Consider the following 14022-nt stretch of genomic DNA (forward strand, 5'->3'; position numbering starts at 1 on the left):
GATCTCGGGACACTGTTTCACACCTAAAAATTATTGAGGACTCCACAGAACTTCTGTTTACGTGGTTTATATTGGTATTTCCAGTATTATAAATTAAAACAGACATTTAAAAATATTTACATCATTGACTTAAAATAACAATCATATTAAATTTTAACATATTTTTATGAAAAACATATTTTCCTAAACAACAACAAAAAAAACTAGTGAGAAGAGTGGCATTGTTTCATAGGTTTACACATTTCTTTAATGCTTGGCTTAATAGAAGACAGCTGGATTCTCCTCTGTTTCAGCGTTCAATCGGATACAATATATTGTTTTGTTTGAAGCTTACAAAGAAAATACAGACTTATACTGATTCGTAGCTAGAAAAGATTTTAGCTAGAAGCTAAAAAAGAATTATTTTCAAATAATTGTGGATATTCTCCTTTGATACTAACCAAAATTCTACAAATTTCTTGGCAGTTAGTTGCTATTAGAATTTGAAATCATATCAATGATATTTTCTTCCTCAGTTACGGTAATATCCATTAGTTTCTTTTGCATTTTTTTAAGCAAGCTCTCCACCCAACGTGGGGCTCAAACTCATGAGCCCAAGATCAAGAGTCCCATGCTCTACCAGCTGAGCCAGCCAGCTGCCCTTCTTTTGCTCTTTGAATGTATCTTTTACCCATGCATGATTTTGTAACAGCATGCATTGGCCACTATGGGGGAAAAAAAAAAGTTCACCAAGTTATCTTTCAAATACTGATAAATTTTAGCATATAATATTAAAAAATCAAATTCATTAATATCGCTACAGATCTCATCAGAGAAATCTTTACATGTTGAGAAGCTGTCAGGCTTACACTGGTGAACACAAGTTTTCCAAAATTCTAATTTTCACTTGAAAGCTTGAATTTTATCATTAGCAGCAAATACCGTCAGTCTACCTTGAAATGACAGGCTCACTTATTCGTTTTTGAGAAAATGCCTGCCAGATACTCAAGTCTGCGTAACTGTAATTTGCCTGTCAATTTTTCTTCCAAGTAAAAATGGTGTTCCATGAAAAAAGTGGCTGGTTTAGCTCACAATTCAAATAATTCAAAAAACACAAACGCTTTTCCTGGAGACAGCCATGATGCTCCTGTCTACAGCAGAAGTGCTTTATGATACTTCCCGTTTTGCCACGCAGAATATTAAAAAGGGGGGCGCCTGGGTGGCTCAGATGGTTAAGCGTCTGCCTTCAGTTCAGGTCATGATCCCAGAGTCCTGGGATCAAGCCCCGCATCAGTGGGGAGCCTGCTTCTCCCTCTCCCTCTGCCATTCCCTCTGCTTGGGCTCTCTGGCTCTCTATCTCTCTGTCAAATAAATAAATAAAATCTTTTTTTAAAAAAAAGAATATTAAGGGGCGCCTGGGTGGCTCAGTTGGTTGAGCGACTGCCTTCGGCTCGGGTCATGATCCTGGAGTCCCTGGATCGAGTCCCGCATCGGGCTCCCTGCTCAGCGGGGAGTCTGCTTCTCCCTCTGACCCTCCTCCCTCTCCTGCTCTCTGTCTCTCATTCTCTCTCTCTCAAATAAATAAATAAAATCTTTAAAAAAAAAAAGGAATATTAAAAAGGTGTACATTCAAGGGTCACTATATAATGAATTGAATACATTTTATTGTTTCATCAATAAAATAATGTTACTGCTTTCTTGAGTGGCGTTGGCATTGTTTTATTGCGAGGGCATGGCAGCAAAGAATATGGCTATTTCTAGGACAGTGTGGGGCTCTGATGGGTATGGGGGCACCCGTGGTTGAACTACCCTTGTTTTGCCCCATCACCCCCGTGAAAAAGGCAAAGGATGCCTTAGGAGCATTATGAAAGGAGTTTGGACCCTCTGCTCTGGAGTGTGTCTTGTGTACTAGGCACTGGTCCAAGCATTTTACTTTAAAAAAAAAATTGTGCTAAAATATACATAACATAAAATTTATGTTTGCACTGTTTGCCAGTGTCCAGTTCGGTGGCATGAAGTCTGTTCACAATGTTGTGCAACCATCACGGCCATCCGTCTCCAGAACTTTCCTCGTCTTACAAAACAAAGTCAGTACCCGTTAAACAATGACACCCTATTCCCTCATCCCCCCAGCCCCTGCCAACCACCATTCTACTCTCTGTCTTTATGAATTTGACTACTTTAGTTACCTCATGTAAGTGGAACCATACAGACATCACTTAGCATGATGTCTTCAAGGCTCATCCATGTTGTAGCATGTGTCAGAATGTCCTTCCTTTTGAGGGCTGAATAATATTCCATTGTATGTGTTTTCTCCATTCATCCCTTGCGTCCACCTTTTGGCTGCTGTGCATGATGCTGCTATGAACGTGGCAATAAAAGTATCCCCCAACCAACCAACAGCACAGGAAAGGGATACTAACTGTGGCTTCCTATAATGACTCAATTCAAGGAAGCTTTGCGGAGCACCCAGACCACACCAGACCTGAGGCTGGCACAGGAGCACGCAGAATGGAACCAGGCCCCATCTTCTGCCCTGGAGGAGTGTCCGGTTTAGTGGGTGGAGACAGACGTGCCACATCGTAGTAAGAACTTTACCAAAGAAAATGTCATAAACTCAAAATGCCACCTTCTGCTTCCCACAGAGTTCTCTTCTGATTCAGTTTTTGTAACTGAACAAGTGTCAGCACAAAGGGGAATTCAGTGGAAGGATATGGGGGAGTCCCCCAACCTCGAAGGGCAGGGGTGCAGTCAGGCCTCAGGATGAGGCAAAAACAGTACCACCAAACAGGTCCCAAATTAATATTATGGTCCATCCCCCCAAAGAGAAACTAAGTTTTCTATCTCGGTCCTAGGTCCAAGATTCTTGGGAAGAAGGCATGTGGCCTAGATTGACTATGTCCTCATTCCTCATCATGGAGGTTGAGAGCAAAGGACTGTGGTATCTATGTTTGCAAATGTGGACGGGGGGGGAAGAGGCAATTCTCGGAAACAAGGTGCTTGGCAGACCATCTGCCCAATTTGTCCCATACTGATCAGCACACAAACATGTGTTTTGTTCTGTCACAATGATGTTTGTTGATAATATTTTGAACTTCTCTTGTTTTACTAAACAATTCTATATGCATAGCATTGATAAGATTCACACGCTGTGACTTCTAATGTGACCTTTTGTGATATGACTTCTCTTACCTTGGTGCATTGGTCAGCTACTGCTAGGATAAAGCCACATAACAAACAACTAAAAATCTGAGTGGCTTATAAGCAATATTCCTCTGTCCTGCTCACAGTCTGCATGTAGGCTGGGATGGCAGGGAAGGCTTCAGGCTGTCTTTCAGGCTCAGGTCTGCTCCATGTGCCTCTCACTCTGGGATCACTGGCCACTCAGAGCATGCTTTCCTCAAGGTGGATGACAGAAACTCCCAGGGTGCGAGTGGAAACACGTGATGCCTCTTAAGGCCTGGGATCAGAACAATCACCCAGTCTCTTCTGGCCACATTCCACTGGCCAAAGCAAGTCACATGACCAAGCCAATCTCAACAGAGCAAGGAAGTACCCTCTACCCTCAGTGGACCATGGCAACGGTCGAAGGAAGAATGGAGAACAAATGATATGGTTTACTACACTTGGTCTTGGTTTCTTCAACTGTAAACATCAAAGTTTGCAGATGGTCCGTCAGTCTTCTGGGTGCTATTGTCCCCGGCCAAGAGATCCCATGCTTCCTTCCACTCTGCGCCGTAGGCTCTCTTGAAGGGAGATCCGAGTGGCCAGCTTCCGTGAACTGATTGAGGCTTGAAGTCGGAAGGAAGTTAGGAGAAGCTCAGCTCAGCTGCTGGCACGCTTGACATATGAGGAAACCGAGACTTGGCGAGGGGAAGTGCTTTGCCCAAAGCCACCCAGCCGAGAAACCAGCATGCAAACCCGGGTAGCTCTGATGCCCGCATCTGGCTGCCTCGAAGTCTCCGCTGGGCTTAGAGGAGAGTTGGGCAGAGAGTGGCCAGGTTGGACTCGGGCAGGGCTCAGGTGTCCCCTCCTCACAGGAGTCTTTCATGGGTAGGCTCTCCTCTGGGCTGCCACGGGCTTCCCTCTGGGCGTTCCCTCTGTCCTCTCATTTACCACCTGCCTCTGTGACTGTCAGCTTGCGTGTCTGCTTCTACCAGGCCACACACCCCCCAGCCCCCAGCATGGGACCTGGTACATCTTGGTCCTCACAACAATGCTCATTGTTGCCCCCATTCTAGTGCCCTCTCTGGCCGCCCAGCCCTCCTGAGCAGGGAAAGCAATTCCTTCACGTACTCATTGCTCCTTGCCTTTCTTCCTTCTTTCAGTACATTCATACTGAGTGATTACTTTGTGCTCAGCATTGTTCTAATGCTGGGGGTACAGCAGGGAAAGTTCTCTGCCACCATGAAATTTACTTTCTAGTGGAGGGAGGTAGACAATAAGCAAGGAAAAAAAGAAGAATGGGATATCTGATGAGATATGTGCTATGGAGAAAAGAAAGAAAACCATAGACAGAGGAGAACATGGAAGGTCAGCAGGGGAGTTATCATCTTGAATGGAGTGGTCAGGGAAGGTGGCATTTGAGTAAAAAGACCTGAAGCAGAACACAGGTGCAAAGGCCCTGAGGTGGGGCACACCTAGGATGTTCAAGCCAGGAGGCCAATGTGGCTTGAAAGAAGAGGGTGATGGAAGGGCTGGGGCGGGGTGGGGAGGGAAAAGGTGGGTCCTCGAGGTCACAGAGATCAGAGCATGGAGGGCTTAGAGCCTACGGTAAGGAATTTAACTCTCGCTCCAGTTGAACTGGGAAGGCACCGCAGAGTTCGAAGCAAGAGGGCGTCAGCATTTGCCTCATGAGTTAAATAGACCAAGGCGAGTAGGGTCAAAGCAGATGCGACAATCAAAGGAGAGGTGGCTCAGGGGAGGCCGCAGCAGGGAGGTGTGAGGCGGAGTCGCATTCTGGGATGTCTGTGGGAGGGGGAGCCACAGGACTTCCTGATGAACTGAATATAGGTTGTGAGAGAGAGGAGTCCACGGTGGCCCCGTGTGCTTGGCCTGAGCATCTAGAAGGATGGCGCGGCCCTGGTCTGTCTTGAGGAAGGTGACAGGAGCAGTAAGTTTGGAGTTGCAGATCAGAATTCGGGGCTGGATGTGCTAATTCTCAGATGTCTCTTAGACATCCAAGTGGAGATGGTGGGCGCACAGTTGGAGATACTCATCCAGAGTCTGGGAGAGGTCCAGAAAAGTGGGAGTCGGGGCATGGAAAAGGTATTTAAAGCTCACGGTCGGATGAGACCAACAAGGAAATGGTGGCTGCTGTAGAGAAGGCCGAGGACCGAGCCCCAGGCTCCCATGTCGGGAGAAGAGGAGGAACAGGCAACAGAGACAGAGAGGGGGCGTCCAGGAGAAGAGGAGGGGGGAGCTCGAGGGTGTGTGGGGTCCCAGGACTTAAGAGAGAAAAACCCGAAGAGGGCCAGGCAGCAGTGTTGAACTAGTCACCCACTGGGTCCACGGCACGGAGGTCGCGGCGACCTTGGAAGGACCTTTGGTGGAGTGACCGGAGAAACACTGGGTAGGGCGACAGTAAGAAACAACAGGAGGCTGGAACTGGAGACAGAGGTCCGCACCGTTCCTCTGAGGGGTTCTGCTGAGGAAGAAAGGGAAGACAAGGCACAAGGAGGGAAACAGAGAGGGCCTTCATGAGCTAGAACTAGTACGTGTGTACACCCAAGGGAAGGATCGAGAGGACCCTACTCGCCTTGGTCGATTTAACTCATGAGGCAAACGCTGATGCCCTCCTGCTTTGAACTCTGTGGTGCCTTCCCAGTTCAAGTGGGAGAGAGCAGACTGCCTGGGAGGAGGGGCTGGCTTGAGCCGGAGGAGGGCAGTATTACCCACAAGATGCCAGGAGGGAGCCTGTGGGGAGTCCTTTCTGTTTTCTTTCATTCTCTCAGTGACTCAGGAGGCAAGACCATCAGCTGGGATGCGGGTAGGGAAAGGGTCTTGGAGATGGGAGGGCAGAGGAGAAGCCATGCAGCCGTTGCCCGGGAGGGCACGACAGGAGGCCCTCGTATGTGTGCATGGAAACTTGCAGGCCCCTGGGTTGAGCAGCCATGCATTGAGCATCAGGCAGCCCCGAGGGCGCAGAGCCCAGGTGCCTGCCCCAGACCACCATCTCTTCTGGCCCCGGTTGGTGGGCCAGGCAATGCAGCGTGGACAGACGTGCAACTCGGGGACTTAACAGCATGCTGCAGATCAGGGTCCAGGAGATGGAATGTGCCCAGCACACCTCAAGCTTCCAAGATCGGATTTACGTCTTCAGGCAAGCTCCCCTGCCTCCATATCCAAACTGCATGTGTGGGGAGCAGGGCATTCGGCAGCCTTGCTTTGGGGTGGTCTTACAAGGTCCCCTATGCCACCGACCCTAATGTACCCATAAAGCAGATACTATCCCTGTCATGTCCTTAGGAACAAGACCCCCATCTCCTGGGCAAGAGCCTGTGTTGGGCTGCCCTGTCTGGTTTCATTGTCCTTGAATTTTTGGGTCTGTTTTTTGGCAGAGGCTGCTTTTCCTAGATGACTTAACATCTGTTAGCTTGCTTCTAAAATAAAACAGGACAAGTTTGACTCCAATGTGTTCTCTTCCTCTGTGGTGGCCATCAGTAAAGGTCTGGCTGTCAGGGGCCCCACCCGCTGCCTTTCCACCCTGATCTCATGCCACTTGGGTGGATTCTGGTGTCCTGCCTGGCGTTGGTCAAGTCCTTTCTCCTGACTGGAGCATCTCCTGCCTCCAGCTTCTGGCCTGGCTCCTGAGGGCTCCTCGCCACCCAGAACCCCTCTGCTGAGCTCCTGGGGTGCTGACCTTCAGATGTGGGGTGGCACAGACCGAGCCTTGTGGTACCCAGGGATGTCCCTGCCTCTTATGTCCCAGCTAATCCCAGCTCTGTTCTCCTCCTTCCGTGTCCCATCGAAGCACCCAGGAGGTCCTGGCTAGCTCAGGAGCCTGAGTCACAAGCTTTCTCAGGCTGGGGACAAGGAGCTCACATTTGCTGAATCTTGATGTATGTCAGGCACTGTACCAGGTACAGGTGGCCAGCCCTACAGCTAGTTCCCCAATATCTGTGCCCTCCTTCTTCCACAATAATAGTACTCCTGATTTTTACTGGGGCAGTGGCCCCTTGGAATAAAAAGTCCATTTCACAGACTCTCTTGCTGTGGCCCTGGGACTGAAGTTAGGACCAATGGAATGTAAGCGGAATTGCTGCGTACAATTTCTGGGAAGTACCCTTAAAGGGAGTGACGTGCCCTTCTTTGGTCCTTCTCTCATCTGCTGCCTGGAACATGGATGTGATGGCTGGGGCTCTAGCTGCCATCTTGGTCTTTGAAGACAAGGGCCATACCCTAGGGTTGGAGGAGCCAGGAGCTAGAAGGAGCCTGAATGCCCAAGCACTTAATGAAGCAGAGCCTCCCCACCACCCTTGAACCATTTATTTCTAGACTTGCATCTGAGAGAGAAACAAACTCTCCTTTAAGCAGGAACAATTCTGGGGATCTGTTGCTCACAGTCGAACCTAATCCTGCAATGACGCCTGCCTTCTGCCAGGTATCTCATTTTCATCTTCAGAAGAGCCCCACAGAGTGGATGTTACCCACCTCATTGTAGAGAAGAGGGAAGAAGTCTCAGGGATGTTTTTTAGGCAAGTGGCCTAAGGCCACCCAGCCAGTGTAAGGCTGAAGTGGGTGCAAGCCCCATTTGTTCTGACTCCTGGCCCCCCTCTCTCCACCAGCCCCTGGGGCCACAGCCAGGCCAAACAACCCGCGTGCGCTAACACCACCTGGTCTCCCAAGAGTACTTCATCCAGGGCTCAGAAGCAGCTAATGAGCAGAAGCCTTTAATGTTGCAGGGTGACAACTGATTCCTAGACAGTTTTAGCCCTGGAAGCCCCACATCCCTCAGTTATGAGCAAACCCGGACAGGTGGCCACAAAGAACTGTGGCCCAGCCAGCCCCCGTTGCTGCCCTGTGAGCACCCAGACCCTGAGCCATTACAACCTGCCCATTTCCAGGGATGTGTTTTCTTCCTTCCGGGAGCCCTGGGAGTTTCCTGAGCTGGGGCCTTGGCTGTCAGCCCCTAGGATCTGTTTAAGGGCTGCAGCAGGGCTTAAGGGATTAAGGAAATGAGGTTCATCAATGCTGGCAAGAAGTGACAGCCCCAATTACATCTTGACTTGACCTTGCAGTGGCCTCAGAAGTCAGCAGCTCCCACACCTGTCTTGACCCTTCTGTATCCCCTGACTCTCTGCATATCCTGCGACCCCCAAGAAAGCACAAAGTCCTAGTGTGGTGGGGTCTGAGGCCATCAGTCTGACCTAAGGGGGCCCACCCATCCCTGCCCCCATCCAGGTGCCTATCAAGCATGGCTGAGCCCCAATTCAGTAGAGCACAAGGGGCCCCGCACTCCGGAGGACTTGGGTCAAAACCCGGCTCTCCTGCCTTCAAGCCAGCGGTTTCAGCTTCTGAGCCTCGGTTTTCTCATCTGTAAAACAGGGATAATAGTACTTACCACATAAGACTCTACCAGGATTAAGGCGATAATGCACCATGAAGCTCGCCCCAGGGCCTGGTACAGAGTTAGCACTCAGTGGAGGTTGTCATCGTTGCTATTCTTGCTTTAGTACTTCTTTGTGTCCCGCAGCCTTTGTGCTGGATAACAGGGACCCAGTGACAAACCAGAAGCCATCCAGGGATTCTTCAAGAAACTCAAAATCTGATGGGGAGACATGACACCAGACATTTCAAAAATGCAGGAACTAGAACAGTTCTTGTAGGAGGAGAGAACAAGGTACGGTGGGAGCACGAGGGAAGAGTGTCTCAATGTGCTCCCTGGGGCAATCAGGGAGGTCATCCTGGAGGAGGCAGAGTTTGCATGGAGGCTTGTAGAGGAGCAAGTTTTTGCCAGGCAAATCCAGGTGATGAAGGAGCCTCTGGCAACTCTCTGAGTCAGGGGTTCTCTAGTCATGTGATAGGGTGGGGTGGGAATAAGGCTCATCCTATGGCTGGTGTCTCACCAGGGGCTCTAAAAGCTGTGGACAAGAGGGCCCCAGCACCCAGAGTCCTAAATGGAGTGTCAGCCCATCCTGCAGGCCCAGCAGAGGGAGTGCTCCCAGACCTGTCCTGCCAGCCTCCAGCCATCACCCACCCGTGGTGCAGGGGCTCTTTAAGAGAAAGTTGTCATTCTGCTCTGCTTCTCTTCCCTCCTTTAAGCCCAGTGAGGAGGGCTTCCAGAGCACTGTTCAGAGAGCTTGACATATGTGCCTCACTCTGGGAGACACTGGGACCAGAAGGGCTCTCACACACTGCACAGTCTAACAGCAAGGGGCTGTGTGCGGCAGCAGAGTGGGGAGGGCCGGGCCGCTGCTGGGAACGGCTCACTGCCTGGGTAGACAGACAGAGGACGCCTGATTTTCCAGGGGAAAATGAGGGCCTGCCTGCCTAAGCTGGTGTCCCCCTGCCTGAGGACCAGTTTGGGGGTGGTGAGGGGATCCCGACAGAGTGGGGACAGCTGGAGACTGACAGGGAAGTGGCAAACCGGAGGAGGCCCTGCTTTATCAGGGGAAATCTAGGTGAGAGGTCCCCAGAGGAGGAGTTTTCCTGAAAAATCTCCAGGAGAATCCCATGAGTTAAGATAACTTGGGACATCCACCATGGCCAGAGGGTCCGCAGGCCAGGTTACAACCGTGTCAGGCAAGGAGGGCCTTTTCTGCCCTCTCTCCCACTCTGCACTCCACTCTGGAGGGGCCATAGGGAGCCAGAGATGATCATGGAGGGAGAGCAGCATGCTCTCCAGGTTTCCAGTTTAAAGCCTAGCCTGAAAGAAGGGTCTCAATTCTAGACTGGGAAGATTTTGGTGTTTTAATAACACTTTGAACTGTGTTGAAAAAAATAAACGTGCGCGGGGCACCTGGGTGGCTCAGTCAGTTGCGTGTCTGACTCTTGATTTTGGCTCAGGTCACAGTCTTGGGGTTGTGGGATCGAGCCCCGTGACAGGCTCTGCACTGGGTGTGGAGCCTGCTTAAGATTCTCTCTCTCCCTCTCCTTCTGCCTCGCCAAAGAAAAAATTAATAAATACACATGTGGATGATGTACCTAAAATTAGGCAGATTAGTAAAATAAACCCCCATCCCCCACTATCCCTCTGCAGCGATAATCAGGTCATGCCAATCTTGTTTCTTCTCTGCTTCCGGCCCACTCCCTCTAGTGTAATTTCGAATCAAATCTACAAGAAAGAGTAGAACAACTTCCTGCTTGCCTCTGAAAAATTAAAAATAACGTCAGCATCCTCTACTATTTGATTAGGGCTCTCATTTTAGGGCATAAACCTGAGATCAAAGCTGGCAGGACCTGTGAAGTCATTACATTGAAGGTGGGGCTCATATCTGCTGCTTTCGTCCTCATGCCCACTACCCAGGACAGTGCCAGGCACATCGTAGGTGCTCAATAAATCATTCTGGAGCCTCTCTACCTGTTCCTCTCGCCGTCCCAGGCAGCGGTTCTCCTGATGTGCATCAGCTGGAGATGATACTCAGCCTTCCAGTCCAGGCTCCAGCAGGTCCTGCCCACAGCGCCCCCACCCCAAGGCCTCGGCCAGAGGCAGGATTCCTGCACTGAACACAGGAAATGAGGAGGCAAAGTGCCCAGCTCAGTGCTCTGTAATGGCAGGTGGCTAAGAAGTGGTAAGAAGACACCCTGAGAAAAGTTTTGAGCAGGAGGGTGACATGGCAAACATTTTGGGAACTTCACTGAGTGGAAGGGGGAAGAGAAGGGGCAAGGATGGGGGCAGCAAGACAGTGAGGAGACACATAGTGCACTCTGGGGAGAGGAAATGAAGGTTTGACCCATCTGGCAGGGGACCAATGGGGGATGTGGAAGACGGGGTATCTGGAAAAACTTAGAGACACGGCTCAGCTGCTGGAGGTCAGACCCCTCCCGTCTTTGAGCTCTCGGTCCTGAATGTTCTGGATAAGGCTTTGCGAGGGTCCTTACTATGACTGAATACTTGTGCAAAATGAAAATGCAGGGCTCAATGTCCAAACATTATTAAGAATTGCAAGATGGATGGGGCGCCTGGGTGGCTCAGTCGGTTAAGTGGCTGCCCTTGGCTCTGGACTCCTAAGGTTCTGGGATTGAGCTCCGCATGGGGCTCCCTGCTCAGCGGGGAACCTGCTTCTCCCTCTCCTTCTGCCCCTCTCCCCTGCTCATGTTCTCTCTCGTGCACTCGCTCTCTCTCAAATAAATAAATAAAATCTTAAAAAAAAAATTTTCAAGATGGTGACACCAGAGCATTAAACCAAGAGAAGAGTTCTTTGCTTAAGACTGACAGATTTAGACGCGGGGTGGGGGGGTGGGGGAGGGTGGGGGTGGGGGAGAAGGAAACCCAGTTAAAGGTGAATTTCAGATAAACAACAAGTTTTAGTATAAATGTGTCTGGTGCAATAGTTGCAATAAAAATCATTGTTATCTGAGATTCACCTTTAACTGGGAGTCCTGTGTTTTAGCCAGCAGCAGACCAGATGGGTCCTGTTGTCTCCTCCATTGCCTGGGGCTCCTGGGAAGCGGGTTGTCAAACTAGCATGCATCAGAATCCCCTGGAGGGCTGTTAAAACAGATTTCTAGGCCCCACCCCCCGAGTTTCTGATTCATAGGTCTGGGGTGGAGTCCAAGAATTTTCCTTTTTTTCCTTTTTAAAGTATGCTTTATGCCCAACATGGGGCTTGAACTCAAGACTCTGAGATGCTCCACTAACTCAGCCGGCCAGGCGCCCCCAGAATTTTCATTTCTAACAAGTTCCAAGGTGATGCTGATGGTGTGGTCCTGAGGCTACATTCTTTTTTTTTTTTTTTTTAAGTTTTATTTATTTATTAGAGACAGAGACACAGAGAGAGCAAGACCAGCGGGGGGGATGGGGCAGAGGGAGAGGAAGAAGCAGACTTCCCGCTGAGCGGGGAGCCCCACGCGACGCGGGGCAAGACGCGGGGCACGATCCCAGGATCCCAAGATCCCAAGATCATCCGGAGATCACGACCTGAGCAGAAGGCAGACGCCCAACCTACTGGGCCACCCGGGCGCCCCCTGGCGGCACATTCTGAAAACCGCTGTTCTAGGAGCCAGTCCATTACCCTAGTGAAGCTCATAAATAGGACACAGAAAAGCGCAGTGACCCAAAATGGCCACCAGAGGGCAGAAGTGCCCACTAGTCAGGCCTCAGGCCTCCCACTGCCTGGGGGCTGAGCTTATACCTGTGCTGAGCATTTGCTCTGTGCCTGACCGTGTCCAGGGACCTTGCTAGGACAAAACCATGGGTCAGACTCAGTGCCTGCCTTTGAGGAGCTCAGGGTCTGGAGAAGGAGACAGAATTGGTGTTGATATGGCGGGAAGCCCGGAGAGGAGTGGGGAGGCTATGGGAACCCAGAGGAGGCTGGGGGTAGTCAGGCAGGTTTCCTGGAGGAGCTTGTCTCCTGAACCATGAGTAGAAGTCACCCAGGTGGGGAGAAGAGGAGGAAGGGCATCCTGGGCTTAGGAACCCACAAGGGCACGCAGGGTGGGAGGTATTTGGTGTGCTCAGGGGGTAGTGCAGGAGCCGGGAAGAGAATCGGTGGGTGAATGCCTAGTGAGGCTGGCAATGGCTTGGCTGGATCTTAAGGGTTTCAGGGAGCTTCTGGAGGGTTTTAACTAGACAGTATGTTAGCATCACCCCCTGAAACAGTGTGGAGGAGAGGCCAGAGGCATGGAAACTAATGAGGAAGCTGGTGCAGTGGTCCAGGGAAGAGGTGATCAGATGAAGCAAGGATCGCAACAGTCTCTCCCTTCCTTCCTTCCTTCCTTCCTTCCTTCCTTCCTTCCTTCCTTCCTTCCTTCCCTCCCTCCTTCCCTCCTTCCATGGAACAACTTCTCTGAGCCAAGCTGGGCTGGGAGCTGGGCCTTGGTGCACTCAAGACAGACAGCTTCTGGCTTTCGCAGAGCTTCAGTTCTAACAGGAAAGACCACCATCCAACAGGCACAGGGAGGTAGCCGTGGTCCCTGTGGGACAGCACAAGGGATGCTAAGGAAGCCAACTGTACAGGCAGAGGTGGGGGGTGGGAGGTATATCCCAGGAGAACCCCTGACCTAGAGATCACAGATGCCTCATTCAGCCAGACCCTGGTGCCCTCCCCGCCACAGTCCGGAGCTAACAATGTGGCCACTGAAGGCCGCTGCCACTACTGGAGGTCTAGGCTTTCCTGCTCCCATCTTCCCTTAGCCACACAACCCTGGCCTTCAGGGGGAAGAAAGAGCAGGATTATGTGCAGGTACCAGGGGCTGGGCCCACTCCTTGACCAGAATCAGTCTGGCCTCCAGCTCTAGGTGGCTGCCCAGGCAGGCTCCTTCTTCAAACATCCAGGGCTCTCATTCTAAGCATGTGAATGGTTGGCCAGCTAGAAGTTGGGGAGATGGAGGAGATGACCTTAAGTGCCAAGGGGAGGGTTGTCCTGGATGCTTAGGGTTCCCGGAGCACATCACATTCATCTACAGAGGTGAGATTGGCCCCATGGATAAAGTTGATTAAAATCAAGCTAACTGGAACATGACTTTCTAGAAGGGTAACCTTCTTGCTATTCTGAGAACATGCCTAGCCTTGAGGACTTTGCACATGCAGTTCCCTCTGCTTGGGGTGCTTGCTGTCCTCCCCTCGAAGGCCTTCACAGGGTTGGCTTCTGTGGTAGGTAGAATAATGGCCCCCCAAAGATGTCTGTGTCCTAATTTTGGATACGTTCATTTACATGGTAGAGGTGAGTCAATTACGGATCTTAAGATAGGGAGATTACCCTGGTGGCCCAACACAACCACAAGGGTCCTTGTAGGAGGGAGGTGGGGGGAGGGCTTCAAGTCAGAGAAAGAGGTGTGATCACACAACAGGGGGCAGAGAGAGGGGGAGACAGGGTGCTGTCACATGGCTGCCTTTGAAGATGGAGGAAGGGGCCACAGGTCAAGCAATGCAGGCAGTCT

General features: G+C 50.8%; 1 long non-coding RNA gene across 1 annotated transcript in view; it reads right to left on the reverse strand.

Annotated features, from left to right (window-relative positions):
• The window catches only part of LOC145716217 (uncharacterized), a 16717-nt gene continuing 2695 nt past the window's right edge, over nucleotides 1-14022 (reverse strand). Inside the window, exons 2-3 of the long non-coding RNA XR_014138744.1 lie at nucleotides 8543-8746; nucleotides 1-3819 (exon numbers count right to left, since the gene is read on the reverse strand). This is a non-coding gene — a long non-coding RNA (uncharacterized LOC145716217). The remainder of the gene's footprint in view (nucleotides 3820-8542; nucleotides 8747-14022) is intronic.

This window comes from Leptonychotes weddellii, chromosome 11, assembly GCF_054177405.1.
Source record: "Leptonychotes weddellii isolate Sample4059 chromosome 11, ASM5417740v2, whole genome shotgun sequence".
Taxonomy (NCBI): Eukaryota; Metazoa; Chordata; class Mammalia; order Carnivora; family Phocidae; genus Leptonychotes; species Leptonychotes weddellii.